The following is a 23,368-nucleotide window of genomic DNA, read 5'->3' on the forward strand; positions in this document are numbered from 1 at the left end:
TTGCCTTAATATTTATGTAGGGCAGGTCTGTTGGCAACACGTTTTCTCTGCTTTTGTTTATCTTAGGTACTTTTTTAAATAAGCTAACATGTGTGAAATTTAAGACATATCTTGTAATAGTGTCCTATATGTGATGAAATTTGTAATATTTGGGGGTGTTTATTATGCATCAGACACTGTTCCAATTGTTTTGTTTAATGCTGTCATTGTAATTTTCCCATTAACCCTACATGGTGGCAGTACTATGAATATTAATACCATTTTGTAGATGGAGAAGGTGAGTTATAAGAAGATCAAGTAGAGGTTGAAGGCCACTAGAGCTTGTGTTCTTAATCAAAAAAGACATACTACTGCTCATATCTCTAAGGATGGAGGGCAGACTGGGCCAACTCGTGGCTGGAAAGAGCTGAACTGAAAGGTTAATGAAGGTTGACTGCATTACATGGCTGACTGTATTATGTGAGCATAACTTTCTTCCCTTATTCTCGTGTCTTCCTTATAAACTTCCTCTGAGCACTGTCCTTCCATCTTGGATGTTGGGTCAATTTCTACAGCACCGAACACTGTCTGAAGTATGAACAGAGAGGGAGCAGGTGCGAGAAGAATGTAGACCAGGTAAAGTTCTATATTTTGTTCCCCCAAGGCAGCTTGGCAACTTATCAGTTGACTTCTCGGATACATTCAGATCTGATTTCTATATAAAATAGATAATTTATAAGGACCCACTGTATAGCACAAGGCACTTTACTCAACACTCTGTAATGATCTGTATAAGAAAAGAATCTGAGAAAAAGTGGATATATGTGTATGTATAACTGGTTCACTTTGCATACACCTGAAATTAACACAACATTGTAAATCAGCTATACACCAATAAAATTTTAAAAAATAAAATTATTTTCTCTCCTGTGTTTCTTGATCCTAAATTCAGCAAAAGTTTTGTTTTTCATTTTGTTCTAAAACCAGGGAAGGAGAAAAGTAAGAAGGGAAGAGAATTGTTCTAATCATCCAGCTATACCTTCCAAACTCTGGTTAATGTGAACACTAAAAAAAAAAAAAAAACCGCTTACACAGATGTAGTTCTTCTGATAAATCACTATTTAATCAGTCATAATTTCACATTAAGTGCTGAATAAATGCCCTTTGTTTCATACTTAAACTGTCACTGACTAACACAGGGAGGGCAGACTAGTGCCTATCATTAGAACAGGGAAAAATCAATACCATTTTTAATTAAAGGCAGGCTGAGCTGAGCTGTGAGACAAGCAAATCTCCTTGTCAGTTCATCTCCCCTTTAAACTCTTTCAGAAGTTCAGCTCAGAAGTGAAAAGACAGCCAAATGCAGGCACGGAGTGACACAATGCTCTGGGGGTGGAGGTGGGGGTGGGTGAGGCTGGAAGGGAGGCAAAGAAAGAAAGAAAACAGGGCAACACTGAGATGTGTTTGGTTTCCCACCATCCAGTCCCTTGGGGACGATCTTGTGTGTTTGTTGTGTGTGTGCTTAGTCACGCAGCCGTGTCTAATTCTTTGTGACCCCATGGACTGTAGCCCACCGGGCTCCTTTGTTCCTGGGATTCTCCAGGCAAGAATACTGGAGAGGGCTGCCATTCCCTCCTCCAGGGGATCTTCCCGACTCAGGGATCGAACCTGGGTCTTCTGCATTACAGGCGGATTCTTTAACATCTGAATCACTAGGGAAGACCAGGGACCATCTTAAGGCATGATAAAACAGTGGATACTGGTATATGCTATGGAAATGATCTTTTAACTCGCAGGCTAGGAGAGAAATAAAGGACAGCCAAACAATTTTTGTCAGTCATATTTTGTTATGGTTTAGAGGCCAGCAGTTGGCATTTTTTAAATGATCCCTTATCTATTACATTTTACAACTTTGGATGTTCTTCCTTTGTAGAGCAAGAGTCCAGCAAGAGAGAAACTGCAGCCTTGTCAAACTGAAGACAGAAGTGACCCTCCATCGCTTCGGCTGTATTCTGTGTGTTAGAAGCAGGTCACCAGAGAGCCCACCTTCGAGAGGAGGGAATTACACACAGTTATGAGTAAAAGGAAGGGGGTCGTTGAGGACCTGCCCTGAAAGCTACCTTCCACACACCCTGGTACAAGATAATTGTAATCTATCTGAAGAAAGAATACATGTAAATTGGAGCAATATAAGAAAAAGAATAGATAACATTTAATTCTAAAAGATGATACTGTTAAAGTGCTGCACTCAATATGCCAGCAAATTTGGAAAACTCAGCAGTGACCACAGGACTGCTAAAGCTCAGTTTTCATTCCAATCCCAAAGAAAGGCAATGTTAAAGAATGTTCAAACTACTCATAGTTGCACTCATCTCACATGCTAGCAAAGTAATGCTCAAAATTCTCCAAGCGAGGCTTTAACAGTATGTGAACTGAGAACTTCCAGATGTTCAAACTGGATTTAGAAAAGACAGAGGAACCAGAGATCAAATTGCCAACATCCATTGGATCATAGGAAAAGCAAGAGAGTTCCAGGAAAACATCTACTTCTGCTTTATTGATTATACTGTGTGTATCACAACAAACTGTGGAAAATGGGAATACCAGATCACCTTACCTGCCTACTGAGAAATCTGTACGCAGGTCAAGAAGAAACAGTTAGAACCGGACATGGAACAACGGACTGGTTCCAAATTGGGAAAGGAATATGTCAAGGCTGTACATTGTGAAGCTGCTTATTTAATTTACATGCATAGTACATTATGTGAAATGCCGGGCTGGATGAAGCACAAGCTGGAATCAAGATTGCCGGAAAAAATATCAATAACCTCACATACGCAGATGACACCACCCTATGGCAGAAAGTGAAGAGGAACTAAAGAGCCTCTGGATGAAAGTAAAGAGGAGAGTGAAAAAGCTGGCTTAAAACTCAACATTCAAAAAACTAAGATCATGGCATGTGGTTACTTCATGGCAAATAGATGGGGAAACAATGGAAACAGTGACAGACTTTATTTTCTTGGGCTCAAATCACTGCAGATGGTGACTGCAGCCATGAAATTAAGACATTTGCTCCTTGGAAGAAAAGCTGTGACAAACATAGACAGTGCATTAAAAAGCAGAGGCATTACTTTGCCAACAAAGGGCCATCTAGTCAAAGCTATGGTTTTTCCAGTAGTCATATATGGATGTGAGAGTTGGGCCATAAAGAAAACTGAGCACCAAGGAATTGATGTTTTTGAATTGTGGTGTTGGAGAAGACTGTTGAGAGTCTCTTGGACAGCAAGGAGATCAAACCAGTCAATCCTAAAGGAAACCAGTCCTGAATATTCATTAGAAGGACTGATGCTGAAGCTGAAGCTGAAGCTGAAGCTCCAATACTTCAGCCACTTGATGCAAAGAACTGACTCCTTAGAAAAGAGCCTGATGCTGGGAAAGACTGAAGGCGGGAGAAGAAGGGGACAACAGAGGATGAGATGGTTGGATGGCATCACCGACTCGGACCTGAGTTTGAGCAAGCTCCAGGTATTGGTGATGGACAGGGAAGCCTGGTGTGCTGCAGTCCATGGGGTAGTAAAGAGTCGGACATGACTGAGTGACTGAACTGAACTGAACATTTAATTAAATTCTGAAGGTTTCCCTAGTGGCTCAGGGGTAGAGAATCTGCCTGCCAGTGAAGGAGATACAGGTTTGATCCCTGTATTGGGAAGATCCCCTGGAGAAGGGAATGGCAACCAACTCCAGTAGTCTTGCCTGGGAAATTCCATGGACAGAGAAGCCTAGCGGGCTACAGTCAGAGGGGTCACAAAAGGGTCGGACATGACTTAGCAACTAAACAAAAACAGTCAAATTCCCAAATAGGATACAGTCAATGATTCTTGGGAGAGTCAGGAAAGATAGAAATGACATGGAAAATAATTAATAAAGGCTGATGGCACTTTGATAAAGGTTCCAAGATATTCAGAGTCCTCATTTCCTTCTGGATAACTCAGAGTGATTTTCTAAAGAACACTCAGGGGTCTCGCCCTAGTTTTTAGAGTTTTTCTCAGCTGCCTATTCACTTTCTGGTTATTGCTATTTTCTTCTTAGCCTGAGAAGTCCAGCTCAGGGTGTTTTACAGTCAGTGCTTTTATCAATGAGGTTCTCTATGTTTTTTTCTTTTTCTTTCTTAAAAAGTTTTATTCATATTTATATTTGGCTGTGCTGGGTCTTCTTTGCTGTGTGGGCTTTTCTCTAGTTGCAGCGAGCAGAGGCTACTCTCTAGTTGTAATGCATGGTTCCTCATTGCAGTGGCTTCTCTTGTTGTGGAGCACAGGCTCTAGGGCACATGGTCTTCAGTATTTCAGCTTGTGGGCTCAGCAATTGTGGCTCCTTGGCACAGGCTCAATAGTCATGGTGCATGGGCTTAACTGCTCCACAGCACATAGTATCTTCCCAGACCAGGGATTGAACCCACGTCTCCTGCATTGGCAGGCAAATTCTTTACCACTGAGCCATCAGGGAAGTCCTTTGTATGATTTTAAGTAATAAGACAAATCCATCTCAAACTAGTTTAAGGATTACAAAAGGATCCAGTGGCAGTTCATATAATTCAAAAGTCTAGAGATAAGTTACAACATGGCCTGATCAAGAAACAGCTCCTGTTTCTGGAATTTTTTGAGCTCTGACCTCCTTAGTGTGTTGGTTTTATGTTTTGGCAGCTTCATCCTGGGGTCAAGATGGCTTCTGACAGCAACCAGGGTAACACATGTCCTCAGTTCATATCTAGAAAACCTGTATGCTCGTCAGCCTGACTTGATGTATTGTTTTCACTTTAACCACTCATTTCTGCCCAAATCCCAAAGTTTCTGTGAAACCCAACAAAAATTGGCCCCATTTATGGGTTAAATGAACACCTTCATATAGAACAAAATCCATTATGAAATCAACAAATCAGTAATGCACTTTTAATTGTTGCTGTTAAACCGCTTTTTTAAAAAGGCGGTTGGGAATTTCAGGTTTACTATCCTTAGATCCAGGCAAGGGAACCCTCACCCCCACCTAGCCCTCAGTAGCCTAGTGTTCCCCACACCTGTTCAGGAGGGGCTTTCTTCAAAATTTCCAAAGTCTAGCTCTCCTGTCTGGGAGAGAAGAGGTGCCCAGAGCCCATGCAGGGACCTACGTGTTGCTTCTCCCTCTGGGGCGCTCTCTCATGCTCCACCTGTGCAACTTGTCAGCGAAGACGGTGATGACATGCCGAGTGCAGTGACCCTCACTCACACAGGACACAAGCAGGAGTCTAGGTTGCAAAGGGGGCTCTAGGCTGCAGGACAGATCTCCTGTGTGCTCCCTGCTGTCAGCAACCAGGATGGTTACCCACCTCCTTACAAGCTTCATGCCACATGCCAGGCAGTCCTGGGGTGGTCCTTGCCCAGCCAAACCAACAGGCTCTTCCAACAGCGTGCCTTCTCCAGTCAATCTTCAAGAAAGAGAGACAGAAAACATTCCTCGTGGGCATGGAATCAATCGCTTTTCTCACAATGGCCTCAGGTTGCAGCGGGAAGGCAGGGGTGTGGTCATCACTGAGAAATGCCGAAATGACAGCCAAAGGTTCAAGAGCAGTCATGATCGGAAGATCTGTTCATGTGTAAAATTCTGATTGCACAATCTCGCATAACCTGAAAATAAAACATTGTTCACGTTTTCCTGCCCACAGTTTATGTCTTGCATTCGTGGTCATCCTCGAAAAAGCAAAGTAACAACCTCTGAGAGTCACCGTTAACTGACATTCATGGATGGCACCATGGATGCTGGTATTGAATAAATGGTATTACGGAACTGCAGAAGCAAAAATGACCTGTATTGTTTCAAAACAAACAGATTCTGAAAAGTCATGGCATGATGAGTAGTAACAACATTGCTCTGTTTTAGTAAATTAGCTCGAATGGAGCATTTGACAATAAGGAAACAAAGGGATGATTTCTGGGCTTGAACAGGAATTGATGATACCTATACAGTAAAGAGAATCTCCACGGGCCTTGATTGAATGGTAAGCAAGTATGTAAGTGCCTCTTCCCTCTTCATTATTCTAAATCTTCATTGATAAACCACTATATCTCACTCGACTCATGAATTTTCTAGTAAAATTGTTTATATAGACAGAAGCCCTATAAAATAAAACATTTGTCCCAGGTTATACACACTTTAGGAACATCCTATATATCAGATTGCTATCTCTGGAGTGGCTAATTAATTGCCCTGGAATTTAATGTAATGTGATATAACATAATATATTATATTATAACACAGGAAATGGCCACCCACTCCAGTATTCCTGCCTGGGAAATCCCAGGGACAGAGGAGTCTGGTGGGTCACAATCCATGGGGTTGCAAATAGTCAGATACAACTGAGCAACTAAAGATGCAAACACACATTATATTATTCTGTTACATGATATTATATTCTATCCTATCATATTATGTCATATTATATTATATCATAGAATTTCTGAAGCTTGTTCATCCAAATTATTATAAATATATATGTATATGTATATATAGTTGTTGTTTAGTTGCTAAGTTGTGTCATACTCTTTTCTGACCCCATGGACTGCAGCCCTGCAGGCTCCCCAGTCTATGGGATTTTTACAGGCAAGGATATTGGAGTAGGTTGCCACTTCCTACTCCAGGGGATCTTCCCAACCTAGGGATTGAACCTGCGTCTCCTACAGGCTCAACCACAAAATTCTTAATGCTACAGTGCTGGTATTTTACTGACCAAAGTCTAATTCCCATGTCTACATGATCATCAGAGCTTCCTGGTGGACATGATCTCCTTTCAATACCAGCTTTCCCTGCCCATTCTCACATGTAGGTATCCACTGTTCAAATCACAGTAGTCTCTCCTTCTTATGTTATCCTTCCCCACGCCTTTGCCATACTTTTCCTCAGCTCCCAATTTCCCACCTTATTCAAATCCAACTCTTTCAGAGATTGGCTCAAGTTCATCTTTTTTTTTTTTTTTCTGTAAAATTTTGAATTGAGAAGCTACAGTCCCCCTGAACAACCTAGAAATGGTGCTATCTATTGGCTATACCAGTTCTGGGAAGATGAACAACAGAAGTGTGCCAATTCCTGTTCTGTCTTAGGATTTTCTTTAATTGTTTATAGTATGCTCTATTCCTTTTCATAGTGCTCTCAGCAACTGCACAAAATTGATTGTCAGTATGTGTCTATTGATGTGTAGGTCAATGAATTGTCTGGAATTTTAGATGGGCCTTTGACCCAAGAGGTGATTGGATCAACCACAATTCTCTTCATGGAGTCGGGTGAAGGGGCTGGGGATAAGATGTTATATGTGTGAATGTGTGAGTGAGTGAGAAGAAGGAGGGGAGAGAGAGAGAACACACGTGGCCACTGGATAATATTGGGTTGGCTAAAAAGTTCATTCTGTTTTTTCCATAATATCATATGGACAAATCCGAATGGACTTTATGGCCAACCCAATACTATACAACATTTGTTGATTTGTGAAGAGTGTTCCACTAATAGGTACACAGTAAAAGAAGACCTACAAACAAAAGCAAACTAACCAAAATAAACTTCCTCAATGGATTTCTTATCATCTTTTTTCTGCAGTTATAGAATAAGACAATAGTTTCAGATGATGTCAATAGTAATTAGTCCCTAATTTTTTTAATTTTAAGATTAATTTCCATTAAGTTCAATCTGGCAATACTCTAGTGGTTTGATTTTCTGATGAGCACCAACTCTACTAGGAAAGGAATTTAGTATAGAGGTCTCTGGGATTTTTTTTCCACTTGACTGAAAGTTCTTTGAGAGTATGGCCATGTTATCCACTGTTTATTACAGATTTTACTTTTTGAAAACTGCTTTAGATTTATTGAGAAGGTAGTACAAAGCTTTCCTATATACCCAAGCATGGAATCTCTATTATTAATGTCTTACATTAGAATGGTTTATTTGTGACAAATAATGGACCAATATTCATAAATTATTATTAACTAAAGTCTGCAAACTAAAAATTGGCACTTACCATCTGCCTCTATAAGGATTAAATCACTAGCCACTGACCTTCAACATAAATGAAAGGTGTTCAGGGTGGAGATCAGGAATGAGGCACACGATGCTCTGGGGAAAACCTGCAGAACACGGCTTTTAGATAGATATTCTCAAGAGAAGATTTTATGATTCCAATTCTCGTATCTTCTCATATCAAGAAAAGCACCAAAATCATTGACAGACACACCGCCTGTTATTTTGCTGTTGTTGTTGCTTTGTTTTGAGCATTTTCTTAGTTTCTGGTATGTGTCATTCAATTCTGTCTTCCTCCAACTTCTAGTACCTCAGTTAACTCTTTGTTAACTAAACACAGCATATGTTGAATTATGGTGCTCTTTAGTTTGCTGTCATATTTACCTGTAGTTTAATTTGCAAAAACAAGAATGTTTCTGGCTGTATCTCTTGTCAAGATATCCATGCCACCAAATTTTTTGGCCAAATATGTTTACATTTCCCATCCTGAACATTTCTCCTTCTCCATTTCAGTGGTTGACAAAGAAGTCTAGAGACATTTGGGCAACCTTCTCGTGTATTTACTTAAATAATTCAAAGGGCCTTCTGACATGTCAGGAGTGTCAAAGCAAAACTCTCAAAGTTCAAATGACTCAAGGGTCAAGTTGGAGGCATGGACACTGATTTCTCTCTTCTCACTTTAGGCCTCACTGTCCCATCTCTCACCACCAACAGGAAACAAGACATTGACCTGGGAGTTGGACAAGCAAAGCAAAGGACCCAGCACCAGTGTGGGTAGATGTATGAAATTTATGTCTTGGGTCAACACAATTCACCACTGCCTCCTCCTCCCAGTTCTCACAGCCCCTCTAGTCTTGCTTGAATAGACAATGAATTTCCAGGGAGTGTTTTGCCTTTTGATCTCCTCACTGATCTAATGCAATTGTCCACCGGCAGAAGCGCTGCGAGGTGCAGAATAAAGTAATGAAGCTAATTTGATTTGCACTTCACCCCCACCCTTAAGATCTACATGTCTTTATTGTATTAGATTCCTAATGAGATTCTCTGTCTGTACTCCGGCAAGGACCCTGGAGGGGTTCCTCTTAGGAGATTTTTCCCCCATTTACATCCCATCTTTAATGGATATGGACCTGCCGGCCCTGGAGTCAGCAGGTGATCATATTTCCCTTGCTGGGCTCTCATGGGTAGGAAGTTGCAGAAGTGGCCACTGCTACAGAGAAGAGTGGGCTTCACCCCTTCAATTCCAGGGGGAGAAGCAGGATAAAAGGTTAGTTAGCCCTGGGCTGAACGGCTCACAGCAAGAGCTCCAAGCAAATTTTCAGTCTCACACCGTGTTTCAGAAAGAGATTTGCTCCCTGTGATGGGAAGCCCTCCCTCTTCTATGTTACCACCAGCGCTATAAATAGTAAACAAAAATGGCATTTCAAAGGGTATTACCCAGGGCACCAAATTCCCTGAGCCTTTTCAGTTGCCCTTGAGGTGGTTCTGTGGATGCCATGTGATCTCTTGGCCAAAATCTGGCTGGAGAGGGACCATCTGAGCAAGACGTACATTTGAAGCGTATTTAGGAGAACCCTGCCCCTCGTCCCTCCCCACCATCTAGGATGAGCTTTAAACCATTTCATGAATGTCTGTTTCTCTAGCCTCTCTTTATATCCAGCAGGATTTTCTCAGTGCCATCGACATTACTCTTTTCCTCTTCTTCAGATCCAAAACATTTGATTCACCTGTCTCAAATTATAACCTATGGCTAAGAACAGAGCGTGACATCACTTTGCTTTTTTCAGTCAGAAAGCTGCTTTCGAACTGGCTGGCAACCTTGCTGGAAACTGATTTAATTAATAGAGCACACTTAATGATACAGTTTAGTGAATTATTTTAAGTGCCAGGGTGGGGGTAGGAGACAAACATGGGCACTTCATCATTCACAACTTTATTCCAACATAAAAGGGTTTTGGACGGTTTCAGAGAAGCAGGGGGGAAAAAGACACTGGAGTGTTACCTAAAGAATCACTTTTTAAAAGCAAACTTTGCTCGGTTTGTCTTAGGCCTCTCTCAGATCCTTTTGAAATCAGGGGAGGAAAGGAGAAGGGAGGTGATTGGCATCATGACCACTTTTCTTGGGGTGGGGGGAGTAGTTTATGTCTAATCTAAGGTCTTTAAGAGGAACATATCAGCTTTGGTTTGGCTCTCCGTGGACAGGTGTCTGTATCATGGAAGCACCATACATAATTCACCACCAGAGAGCCCCAGAACTTAGCGAGAAGGCTAAATTACCTGTCACTTCCAGAGGAGGTGTTTCCTTCAGGTCAAGGTTGAAAGCTCTGGTAAACCCGGGTGAGGAAGAGCACACAGCCCCTGTTTAAATGTCAACACCGTTTCTCAGCTGTTGGAAAAGCAGGCTGGTTATCTAGCCCTGAAATTTGCCCAGCTCCTTCCTGGGGTCAATTAACATCTGATCACTCTGAAGTCAGATTGGAAAGAAGGAAATGAGGTTGCTTATTTTAATGATCAGAGACCACTTTGTTTATGGCACATCGCTGAATGCTGGAGTACTGTACTCTATTCACAGAGGGGTGAGCTAGGACTTCCCGTGTGAGCCGTTACAGCTTACACTGAATACAAAAACATCTCTTCATTACTGCGGGATAGGACACCGAGCCTAGTCCCAGGCAGACTCTGACTTCCGAACACAGTTCATGAAAAGCAGGTGCCATCTGGCTGTCATTAAGCTGCGGGTTGTGCCTCTCTCCTTGATTGACTAGTGAACTGACTCCTTGATTGACAGGTGAAGTGGAGCCGGATGGAGTCTGCATTAGGGACACCAGGAGAGCTTGTGTTTCACCTCCGTAGTTTTAGGGTACCTGCTGGAGGCATCATGCATGCATGGCTTTCCCCTCAGATTTATCACTTGTATTTCAGGAACTTTGTTTTTGAGGCAATAAATACACATAAAAATATATCATGAAACATGGACCCACCACACAAGTTGGGAGGTTGGGGAGAATGCTTACTTTCTCTAAGAAATATTTTCTAGGTTTAATTTTCAGGGCAGCAAGAGAAGGCTAGTTGTATAGTATTTTTACCTTTTCTGTTACTTTAAAATGTTTTTATATTTATGAGGCAAATTTGTAGCTTCAATTAAGAGCTGAGTTTTTAAAGTTTACTTCTAGTAAGATAAAAGGGTGAATGCTCAAGATTTCTGAGGTGTTTTTACACTTTAATCAAATTAATAAAAATTGAACTTAAGCATCCGCTCTTCAATACTTGAGAAATGTATTTGGTAAGGCAAAGTTATTGTGTTTGGTGATGCTGGAAGAAGAAAAATCATAGTCACAAACTTTTTTTAAAGGAAGAAGCAAAATGCAAGGCAATTGGATGCCAGAATTATCAGGTATTGCTTGATAAGCATTTGCTGGATTATGTGACTGAGAACTATTTGCCCCAACTTTGAAAAATCTTTAGTGATTAAATTCAGATACCTCTTAGCAGAGAAAACTCTCACCTACATCTCCGTAAAAGATAGTGCTTTCAAATTGTGTGTGGGGGAAATTGTCATTTTAATTTGGTAAGCTCAGGAGAAGCAGAAATTAAAAGCATTAATTAATTCAACAAAGAGTATTTCCATGTTTTCTAGTGGCACAAATTAATACTCTCTTCACAATATTATTTTGGGATAATATGCCTAAAATTAATGATTTAAAGAGTTAGTCTTTAATAAACGTCTAATTCAGAAAAATGAATTAAATATCAAAAATTCTTGTTAACTGTTGATTTGAAAGTAAAAGCTCTCTTTTTCTCATTTACATATACCATTTGTGTGAGTGTATACTTTATACATACACAGTATAAATTTTGTTTATATGCATATTCTGAGCTCTTGCTATATTTTTACTTCTAAATAATTCTGTACATAACCAAATGAAAAGCATTTTAATTAAAATTTGTCTGAAATCAAGCATCCCTTCTATGTATATATATATATGTATCTAGATAGATAGATATAATGCATGTAAGCTGCAGATTCCTAGGTTACCTCACAATAAAGTCACTTCTGGGTATGTGCATACCTTTGATATTGTTAATATGAAGTATTTATAATGGGGATTATTAAACAGGATCATCTCAGGAAGTAGGAGATGAAAGAAGAAGTTTCTATTTCTATGATTTCAATAGTAATTTGTCAGTTTAAGGTTAAATGTTTGGAAAAGCTCACTTCATGCTTCTTGTTGAGATTTCTGGGGGTTAGAGGGTAAATATATAGAAGCTCAGATCTGCTTTTTGTTTTGCAAGGGTGCCTTCAGCTCCTTTGTTTGGAAAATGACTTGAATGGATCTCGTAACTGAAAATACCATCTGCATATATTGACAATACCCATATTTATATTTCCTCTGTGGATTTCCCCCCTGAACTCCAAACTCATACATCCAACTATTTACCAGACATCTCCACTTGGAAGTGCACATTTCAAATGCAACAAATTAAAAAACAAACTCATATGGTGAACTTATTTTCTCTTCCAAACCTGTTCTTCCTACAGACTTCCCGACTATAGTTAACAGCAAATCCATCAATAGAAACATACAATATATAACAAATAATATTTAGGTAGCATCAATCCAACCTTGAGTCTTCCTTGATGTCTCTCTCACACTCTACATCTTCAGTGATGAAATTCTATTATCTTTAATTCCAGATCTATCTAGAATCCCACCACTCTTCGTCAGTTCTACCACTACCACCTCAGTCCAGGTCACCCTGTCTCTTCATGGATTGTACTAATCTCCTGATTGGTTTCCCACTTTTGTTTAACACCCCCACACATACCATACATTCTATTTTACAACAGCAGCCAAACTGATCTCTTTTTGTTACTGAGTCCAAGGTCATACTGCTCACCACACAGCTCAGTTCAGTTCAGTTGCTCAGTCGTGTCCGACTCTTTGCGAGCACAAGGGGCCAGGAAATCAAGAGATGAGCTGTTGGGGTAAGAAATAGCGATTCCATTTGGGAATCCAGCAGACTGAGAAAATGGTGGACTAGTGCCCAAAGAACCATTTTACCTGAGTTAGAATTCAGGCTTCTTTCATACCAAAAGGGGAGGGCATGTGGTTAATTGTTGCAAACATCTTCACATCAGAATTGTTTGTTATTGCAGCTGCCCATGTAGGTCTGGTCATGATGTTCCTGTAAACCTCCAACAAGACATGTTATTCTCTTTTCTGCAACTTTTTATCTTTATATGAATGGAAAATTGTTATGCCTTTAAAGGTTAGAGCCTTGAGAATGATTTTTCCTGCATATTTCAAACAAGGGCAACATCCTGTAGCAAAAGCAATAGAATACAAAGTTTAAAGTAAAAAAAACAGATCTAATATGGAATCAGATTTGTTTTCCCCTATTAATTTTCAATGCAAGTTAAGATCATACTGTTCTTCTACTCAAAACCCTCCAATAGCACTCCTCATGCAGACTAAAGGCAAATCTCTACATTCATCTAGAATCCTCACTAGACCCACCTCCCTCCCCCCCCCCACCTCAGCTCCCACTGCTCTCCCTCCCAGCCCTCCAGGCCAGCCATCCCTTCTCTCCTTGGTTTGCACCAAACACAGCTCTCCCTCTGGACCTTCAAGCCTTTCTTCCATCTTCCCCAGATAGCCACAGAGCTCATCCTCTCATCTCCAAGACTTTGTTCAAATGATATCTTCTCAGGGACGCCCTCTCTCTCACCCTGTTCTCCGCTTTGCTTTGCTCTATAGCACTAACCATGATCTAATATAACTTGGTTATTTTCCTTACTGTCTTCCCTCACTAGGATGCAAGCTCCCTGAATGCAGATATTTTATTTATTCATTGCTCTGTCCCCAGGTCCTACCTGTACTGGAATATGACTGTTGATGTCATTGAGTCACTAGGTCATGCCTAACTGTTTATGACTCCATTGACTGTAACCCACTAAGCCTCTCTGTCCATAGGATTTTCCAGGCAAGAATACTGGAGTGGATTGCGATTTCCTCCTCCAAGTGGTCTTCCCAACCCAAGGATCGAACCCACATCTCCTGCATTGGCAGGCAGATTCTTTACCACTAAGCCACCAGGGAAGCCCTGGAATATGGTAGCACTCAATAAATTATTGTTGAATGGATAAATGCATTTCCTTAAGCAAATGTAAAACTGAAATCTGATTACTTCTATGGTGTATACTCTTTTGAATAGTATTTGAACATTTCTTTTTTAATAGACATAAAGTCAAGTCTGTTCTTCTTAGTATGCAATTTTATGCATTTGGCAAATGCATATAGTCATGTAGCCCCTACCTCAATCAAAACACAGAACAATTTTATTATACTTCAAAAAAATCCTTCATGCTTTCTCTTTCTAGTCAAACTTTTCCTCATCTTTAAGCCCTGGCAATCACTGGTCTGCTCTTCATTCTATGGTTTTGCCTTTAGCAGAATGTCATATAAATGCAACCATACTGCATGTAGCCTTTTAGGTCTGGCTTCTTTCATTTAGCATGATACATTTGAACTTCAATCATGGCACTGTGAATATTACTTGTTTGTTCTATTTCAGGATGAGTAGTACTACAGTATATGAATAAACAAGTTTGAATTTTATGTGTTTCCATAAGACCATGAGTAAAGGGAATACATAATTAAGTTCTATATCACAAAATCAGGTCTCTATGAGAAGACACATACTTTTGTAAGGATTATAGAACTAGATTTAGTGTTTGCTTTAAAACCAAGTATGGAAAAAGAGCTGAAGAAAATTAACAGTGGTTTTCTTTGGTAAATAACTTCTTTTCTTTCTCCTAATTTTGTTGGTCTGGTTGTTTTTTTTTTTTTAATAAAGGGCACAACCTGTTATAATAGAAAACTGTTTCTTGAAAAAAGATGGTACATTTTTATAAATATTAAAGTATTCAGGGGATATGATTTGGAGAAATGAAAACATACACTGTTTCCTTCTAAGTGGTATCAAACAATCTCAGTCAGCTATACTTTTAATGAAGAATGAGACAAAAAATTGGGTTCAGCAAAAAGTTGACTGAACCCAAAGGAGGACAATGGATGTTCATTTTAAGATTAAATTTACGACTTTTTTCAGTAGCAGTTTTATACCTTGCAATCAAGAACACTGCTGCTTCTTTAAGAAGGGAGGGTCTCCAAACAGTTTATGAAGTAATAGATCATATATAAATAGGTTGTTTGCTCTCGGTACAGATGCCATCATTACTAACTACTTTCAGGCTCTTTGAGAGCTAAATAATTCTGTAATGCATCATTGAACATTTAGTTGCTTCATAGCAGATGGTTTCAGGGGTCCATCTGCTCACAGCAATGTTTTCAACAAGCCCCCTTCACCTTCACCAAAAGGTTCGGAAGCATTAGAATATTCATTCTCCACTACAGGTGCGTTTCCTTGATTCCCCTGGATTAAGGAAAGGAGCCACTGTCTCCTTTATCCCTCCTGAAAGGAGATGCTGCTTTGTGTAAGAAGTCTTACTGTGAGTGTCAGGGAAACAAGTGAAAGAGTATCTTGATTTAGAGAATTTTTAAACTCAGTTATCGTGTTATAGACTAAGTTATCGTGTGTGTGTGTGTGTGTGTGTGTGTGTGTGTGTGTGTGTGTGTGTGTGTGTGTGTACGCGTGCCAGTGAATGTGTAGTGATTGCTTTTCTGGGCTGTGTTAAAAATAGATACTAGACAGTCAACTTTGTTTCATTGTTTCTGCCCCTAATAAGTTCCTGTAGAGAATCAGCTTCTTTAGAATTTTCTAGGAGACAGGTACATTCTTCTGCCTTTGAGGCCATGGGGGAGTCCCCTAGGCAAGGTCAGGGTGAACACAGGAAACGCATAAAGGAGCTCTAGCTAAAACCATCTGGATAAGAACAAACTGAATATAATATCAGAATGCTGAAGCAATCTGGGAATACGAGTTATGGGGACACAGCTAGTTTTATTCCAGAAATCCCAAATGCCCCATTACCTATGTGATCACTGAAATTTGCAGTCAGACTGCTGGAGAAACAGAGTGATGACATGCAATGAATAAGACATGTTTTGCAGCTGCTCCCTAAATACGTAGAATTTTCTTTTCCAAATTGGAAAATACTAAGGAAAGGCAAAGTTGGTGATGACGAAACACAGACATTAAGTAGAAGACATTTAAAAGACCACCAGAAAGTAACAGTCCACTTACGCCAATTGGGTCAATAGACAGTCCTGATCCAAATACACAGAACACATGTATTCAACACCGTGGACTCTATAAATATCTTTCTGGTCTTGAATCATTAGAAAGGTGTCACTTTATCACCCACTTGTCAGCAAAAAACAAAACAAAACAGTGAAGAGTCTGTTATTTCAGAGAACTGTGTAAACGTAGAGAAGAGTTCAGAGCCAAGAGTACTCTGTGTATTCTTTTCAAGTGGCTGTATTTTAATTTTCTTTCTAGAAGAAACAAATGGATTCAGTTTAAGAGATTAAAGAAAATTGTTGGAGCTTTCCGAGTCAAATTTCAGAGAACCGTTGAAGGCAATTTAATTATCTATCCTCTTTTTTAAGAATACAAAGTATTAGCAAAAATAAAAATCTTTGTCTTACTCAAATGAATGGTACTTGGTCTGTGCAATTGTCCTCGGTGAAAGTTTTAGTCTTATATTCATCCATGTGTTGTTAACATTTATTAAGTACCTACTAGGTGCTTATAATTGGACAAGGTTTACAGAAGAGACTCTCTTTTCAACCTTCTGGGTCTTCCTGCTTTCTAAGCGGAGGCTCCTTTACTAAATGCTTGGTGTCACAGGTGAATGATTTATTACCAGCCCCAAGTCTGAAGGAGTGGCCTGTGTTGGAAAACTGGCGTTAGCACATGGCTGATATCAACATCCACATCATCTTGATGATCTTGTCAAGAATATCCACTGAAATTGACTTTGCCATCACTCCTACTTTTGCCATGAAAGCAGAAATACTATGCTAGACATGCTTTCTGTGTGGTGAAACTTCAGAATTCAGTTAATTTAATCTAATGTTCTTTTCTAGGCATTCAAGCGTAGGTAGCCCTGTTAGCTCTATGAGAAACCCAAATGAAGGCCACGACCTGTTCCACACCCTCAAGTCATTTACAATCTGATTGGAGAAATAAGATAGACCTCGCTGAAACTGAAAGAAGCAACTGTAGGATGCAGTAAGGTCTGGGGATATTCTAGACCAGAAAAAGGGGAAAGCGAGTGGGGGGAATCAGAAAAGCATCCTCTTCTCTTGCTGTCATGGACTCTGTCAAACATTTGACTTATTTAGAGAAGAAAGGAGGCAGACAAAGAGGCTTGGGTTCGCCTTAAAGGAATTTGGGATTGATGTTTTAAAATACGGAAGAAGCTGTTGATCTCTACGTAGGCAGAGCCCTAAGTGAATACACAAAGACAGGATTAAATGGAATGAAGTCAAGGAACAGTTTGAGGCTAAAGGGCCATATTTTAAAGAATCGTGAAAGAATCAGAATCTGAAAGTGGTTGGCCTTATATCATAACAATCGAATGTGGGGCACAGCTCAATATAGCACAACTGTTTGATATAGTCAAGACTGGCTGAGAGTCAGATCCATTCAGGTGGTGAGAAGAGTGCCAGGGGCCCTCGTTATGTTGATCGTTTATTACATAGTCTTTTAGTTTAAATAAAGAACACTGATCACTAAGGATCTGCAATTAACACCTCAGAAAGCAGATTTGGTTTTAAAATATACAAATGTTATTTCAAGGTTAGAAGGAGGGAAATCACTCACTAGAAAGCATTTTTAAGAAAAGGACAATCAATATGAGTAGAGGGTTCACTGAGCCAGGAGATCCTTTCCTTTTTCAGATCAGAGAATAAATATACCAGCAAATGAATTTAATTCTTCCAAACGGTTTGAAGGCAATAAAATCAGTGATAAGACTAGCAGAAGCATTCATTCCTCAGTGTAGATTTAGATATGTCCAGACTTTCATCCAATGTTTTTAAGGGATATTAGACATAGAATGATCTCAAAAAAATGATATTTTAATTAACTTTAGATTGCTCTATCTACTTACCTAACTAAGGCCTACAGCTCTGTAGGGCTGGCAGCTCTGAAGAATCATGGCAGGAAACAGTGCCAAAGAAATGGTTTCATTTATTCAAAGCAGCTCAGTACCATTTTGAAAAGAAATCTTATGCAGGACTCTTGTCCATGAAACCAGCTCTAAAATAGGAGCTGCTTTAACTGATGCAGAGGAAACAAGCTCAACCTTCGCTGTCTACTCTTAGCTCCCTTCCCCCAGACATCTCCCAGAAACCCCAGTGCCATCCAATAAGCACACCTGTATTTTCCTTTTATTCACCTTTGCAGTAAAGGATTATATCTTGCATCATCTCTAGTAAAATAATCAGTCCTGGGCTATCATTAGCACTCACTTTGTTTGCAGAGCCCAAAAAAAGATTATGACAAAAATGGCCTTTTCTTAACTACTCTAAAATTAATATGTTTTCTTTACATCTGTATAATAACGCAAACATATGTATCTTTGTGCCAGCGAGAAAAACAAACAAGTAAGACACCGTTTTCCTTTTCATTGTAAGTCGAGACAGAAGCCATTTAATTAAAGACCATTGTTTAGAAATCCTATGTAAGCCAAGTGTATTTGTTTCCTAAAGCTGCTAGAAGGAAGTACCCACAAACTGGGTAGCTTTAAAAAAACAGCCATTTTTTATCTCACAGAAGTTCGAGATCAAGGTGTCAGCAACTCTGATTTCTTCTGAAGGTTTTCGCAGGGGGCTCTGTCCATGCTTCTCCCTTAGCTTCTGGTGGCAATCTTTGGCATTTCCTTAGCTTGTAGAGGCCTCACCTGCTCTCTGCTTTCCTCTTCATTTAGTGTTCATTTATGCACATTAGTCTGTGTATTCAAATTTTCCCTCTTTTAAGGATACCAGTCATATGGGATTAGGGTCCACTAGGGCTTCCTGGGTATCTCAAATGGTAAAAAAATCTGCCTGCAATGAGGGCGACCTGAGTTTGATCCCTGGGTCAGGAAGATCCCCTGGAGAAGGGCATGGTAATCTACTCCAGTATTCTTGCCTGGAGAATTCCATGGACAGAGGAGCCTGGTGGGCTCCAAAAGAGTCAGACAAGAATGAGCCACTAACATTTTCTTTTACTTTAATGATCTCATCTTTTCTTTACGATACTATTATATCATATAAATTTATTTTCGAATTGACTCCAAAGTCAGCTCAGCTCAGTTCAATTGCTCAGTCGTGTCCCACTCTTTGAGAACCCATGGAGTGCAGGCTCTCCTGTCCATCATCAACTTCTGGAGCTTGTTCAAACTCATGTCCATCGAGTCAGTGATGCCACCCAGTCATCTCATCCTCTGGCATCCCCTTTTCCTCCTGCCTTTAATCTTTCCCAGCATCAGGGTCTTTTCCAATGAGTCAGTTCTTTGCATCAGGTGGCCAAAATATTGGAGCTTCAGCTTCAGCATCAGTCCCTCCAATGAATATTCAGGACTAGTTTCCTTTAGGATTGACTGGTTTGATCTCCTTGCAGTCCAAGGGACTCTCAAGAGTCTTCCCCAACACCACAGTTCAAAAGCATCAGTTCTTTGGCTCTCAGCTTTCTTTAGGGTCCAACTCTCACATCCATACATGACTACTGGAAAAACCAAACTCTCTAGGTTTGTCATAGCTTTTCTTCCAAGGAGCAAGCATCTTTTAATTTCATGGCTGCAGTCACCATCTGCAGTGATTTTTGGAGCCCAAGAAAATAAAGTCTGTCACTGTTTCCTTTGTTTCCCCATCTATTTGCCATGAGGTGATCGGACGGGATGCCAAGATACTCATTTTTTGAATGTTGAGTTTTAAGCCAGCTTTTTCACTCTCCTCTTTCACTTTCATCAAGAGGCTCTTTAGTTCCAATTCACTTCCTGCCACAAGGGTGGTGTCATCTGCATATCTGAGGTTATTGATATTTCTCCCAGCAATCTTGATTCCAGCTTGTGCTTCATCCAGACCGCCATTTCATATGATGTACTCTGCATAGAAGTTAAATAAGCAGGGTGACAATATACAGCCTTGATGTACTCCTTTCCCAATTTGGAACCAGTCTGTTGTTTCATGTACAATTCTAACTGTCGCTTCTTGACCTGCATACAGATTTCTCAGGAGGCAGGTAAGGTGCTAAGTCCCATCTCTTTAAGAATTTTCCATTGTTTGTTGTGATCCACACAGTCAAAGATTTTGGCATAGTCAATGAACAGAAGTAGATGTTTTTCTGGAATTCTCTTGCTTTTTCTAGGATCCAGTGGATATTGTAAATTTGATCTCTGGTTTCTCTGTCTTTTCTAAATCCAGCTTGAACATCTGGAAGTTCTCAGTTCATGTACTGTTGAAGCTTGGCCTGGAGAATTTTGAGCATTACTTTGCTAGAGTGTGAGATGAGTAAAATTGTGTGGTAGTTTGAACATTCTTTGACATTGCCTTTCTTTGGGATTGGAATGAAAACTGACCTTTTCCAGTCCCATGGCCACTGCTGAGTTTTCCAAATTTGCTGGCATGCTGAGTGCAGCACTTTCACAGCGTCATCTTTCAGGATTTAAATAGCTCAACTGGAATTCTATCACCTTCACTAGCTTTTTCATAATGATGCTTCCTAAGGCCCACTTGACTTCACACTCCAGGATGTCTTGCTCTAGGTGAGTGATCACACCATCATGGTTATCTGGGTCATGACAATCTGTTTTGTATTTTTCTTCTGTGTATTCTTGCCACCTCTTCTTAATATCTTCTGCTTCTGTTAGGTCCATACCATTTCTGTCCTTTATTGTGCCCACCTTTGCATGAAGTGTTCCCTTGGTATCTCTAATTTTCTTGAAGAGATCTCTAGTCTTTCCCATTCTATTGTTTTCCTCTATTTCTTTGCACTTATCATTGAGGAAGCCTTTCTTATCTCTCCTGCTATTCTTTGGAACTCTGCATTCAGGTGGATATATCTTTCCTTTTCTCCTTTCCCTTTAGCTTCTCTTCTTTTTCAGCTGTTTGTAAGAGCTCCTCAGACAATCATTTTGTCTTTTTGCATTTCTTAACTCCAAATTAGCCTGAATATTTTTTAAATGTTTTTTCTTATAATTCTATAGTATTTTAGAATACTATATGATATATGTATATATACACATAGATATCATTTTTTCCTATTTTTTAAATTGAAGTATACTTGATTTATAATGTTGTGTTAGTTTTAGGTGTATAGAAAAGTGATCCAGTTTATACATATATATTACCTTTTTTAGATTCTTTTCCATTATATGCTATTATAAGGTACTGAATATAGTTCCCTTAGCTATACAATAGGTCCTTGTTGTTTATCTATTTTATATATGGTAGTGTGTATCTATTAATCCCAAACTCCTAATCTATTCCACCCTCCTCCCTTTCCCCTTTGGTAACCATAGTTTGCTTTCTATGTCATCTTAACCTGACTCCATTTGCACTGACCCAATTTTCAAATAAGATCACATTGACAGATACCAAGGGTTAGGACTTCAGCATACTTGGGAGTGTGGATACAATTCAACCGATAAGAAAGAATTCTGTCTATTTCACTGCTGCTGTGTACATGGATCACTATATATCCACATGCAAAGGGAGAGGCAGGTGCATAGTCACATAAGGTGGGACTTCCAGTGCCTAATTCAACAACAAATAGAAACATACACGTGTTGCTAACCTGGAAGGCCGCCTTTGAAAAATCTTTAAGGAATGAGAGAATTGACATTTGGAGCAAGCTAAGATTAGACATTCGGTAAAAACAAACAGACAAAAGTACTCTCAGGGACTTTTGGGATGTTTGGACAGGTTCTACTTGATCTCATGGCCATTCACATCTACAATTATGGTCCAGCACAAGTGTTATTTTTTAAAAGTCTCTATCTCTTAACCATAAAACTTAGTGATAATATCAGGAGTTTTCTACTAAGTTTCATCTTTCCAAATACCACGGAGAGGCTTATCCCTGCCCCTGTTGGCTGCATTTGTCCTCCCCTCTGGGTGCCTCCTCTATCATGCCTCCCTTGATTATTGAGAGACAACCGTGTGTTAGACCCTGGGGTTGTAAAGAAGGGTAAGAGAAAACCTCATACAAGGGGCGGACAGGTAAATGGATGATTGAGATGAAGTGGTTGGGGGAGTTCCTTGGTAGCCTAATGGTCAAGATTCTGAGCTTTCACTGCCATGGCCCAGATTCAGTCTCTGGTCAGGAAACTGAGATCCCACAAGCCACGAGGAGCAGCCAAAGAAAAAGATGTAGTGGACTGGCCATCTACCTGAGGAATGCTGGGAAATTATGGAATCGTGGCATATTTAGTGGGTGCCTACCATGAAGGTGGCATCATGCCAGGCACTCTGAGATGACAGAAAGAGAACTCATTTATTGTGCTGGGTTCAAGACACATACATGGATGTGTGAGGCAAAAGTACCACATCTGTGAAATTCAAAAGCCCAGACTTCAAACCCTGATTTTGTCACTGAATGACTAGATCTCCATGAGCAAATTATTCAATATGCCTGAACATCAGTTAATTATTTTTAATTAATTTTTTTAATGTGAAGTACTTTTAAAATCTTTCTTGAATTTGTTACAATATTGCTTCTGATTTATGTTTCAGTTTTTTTGGCCTCCAGACATGTGGGATCTTAGTTCCCTGACCAGGGATTGAACCTGCACTCTCTGCATTGGAAGGCAAAGTCTTAACCACTAGACCACCAGGGAAGTCCCCCAGTTCATTATTTGTATGTAAATGGGTACCACCTTGTTTTTCTAGTGATTGTGAGAATGATACGGAGCAGCCTCCTCAGTGACTCTCAAGGACCTGCTAGATTGCAGGGACTGGGAAGTGTTCTACAGAGTTTGACGGGGGAGCTGAGACAAGTCCATACTGAGAGATAATAAGCTATCAAGAGGAAGAGTGTATTTGAATATACAGTGAGTGATTTTTACTTGTTATGGAATCGGGAAAGGGAAATCACTAGGGCTTCACTGGTAAGTGGTGGCCTCACAGGACCTAGACAACTACTTTGTGACTAGAAAAATATGGGGACAGCTGTGCTTATTTATCTAGAACATTCAATTAACAAAAGATGCCCCACAGCACTTACTAGGTTGGCTAACAGATAGAGAGTTGAGAAACACTTATAAAAATGAGAAACTTACGGAAATGAGCCTTAGACTAAGAGCTACAAACTGTATCATGTACAAAATAAGCTACAAGGACATATTGTACAACACAGAGAACATAGCCAATATTTTATAATAATCATAAGCGAAGTATAACCT

At 39.9% G+C, this 23,368-nt stretch overlaps 1 protein-coding gene across 2 annotated transcripts in view; it reads right to left on the reverse strand.

Annotated features, from left to right (window-relative positions):
• Positions 1-1,806: 1,806 nt before the first annotated feature.
• SPATA17 (spermatogenesis associated 17) overlaps positions 1,807-23,368 on the reverse strand; it is a 307,877-nt gene continuing 286,315 nt past the window's right edge. The window contains exon 12 of one of the 2 annotated variants that reach the window (XM_081491687.1): positions 1,807-2,025. The gene's annotated coding sequence lies outside the window, so the exon portion shown is untranslated. Of the gene's footprint in view, positions 2,026-4,911; positions 5,637-23,368 lie in introns of those variants that run through there. The other variant, XM_081491693.1, reaches the window with a different exon arrangement.

Source organism: Giraffa tippelskirchi, chromosome 5, assembly GCF_054371585.1.
Source record: "Giraffa tippelskirchi isolate mGirTip1 chromosome 5, T2T-mGirTip1v1.2.pri, whole genome shotgun sequence".
In the NCBI taxonomy this organism is placed as follows: domain Eukaryota; kingdom Metazoa; phylum Chordata; class Mammalia; order Artiodactyla; family Giraffidae; genus Giraffa; species Giraffa tippelskirchi.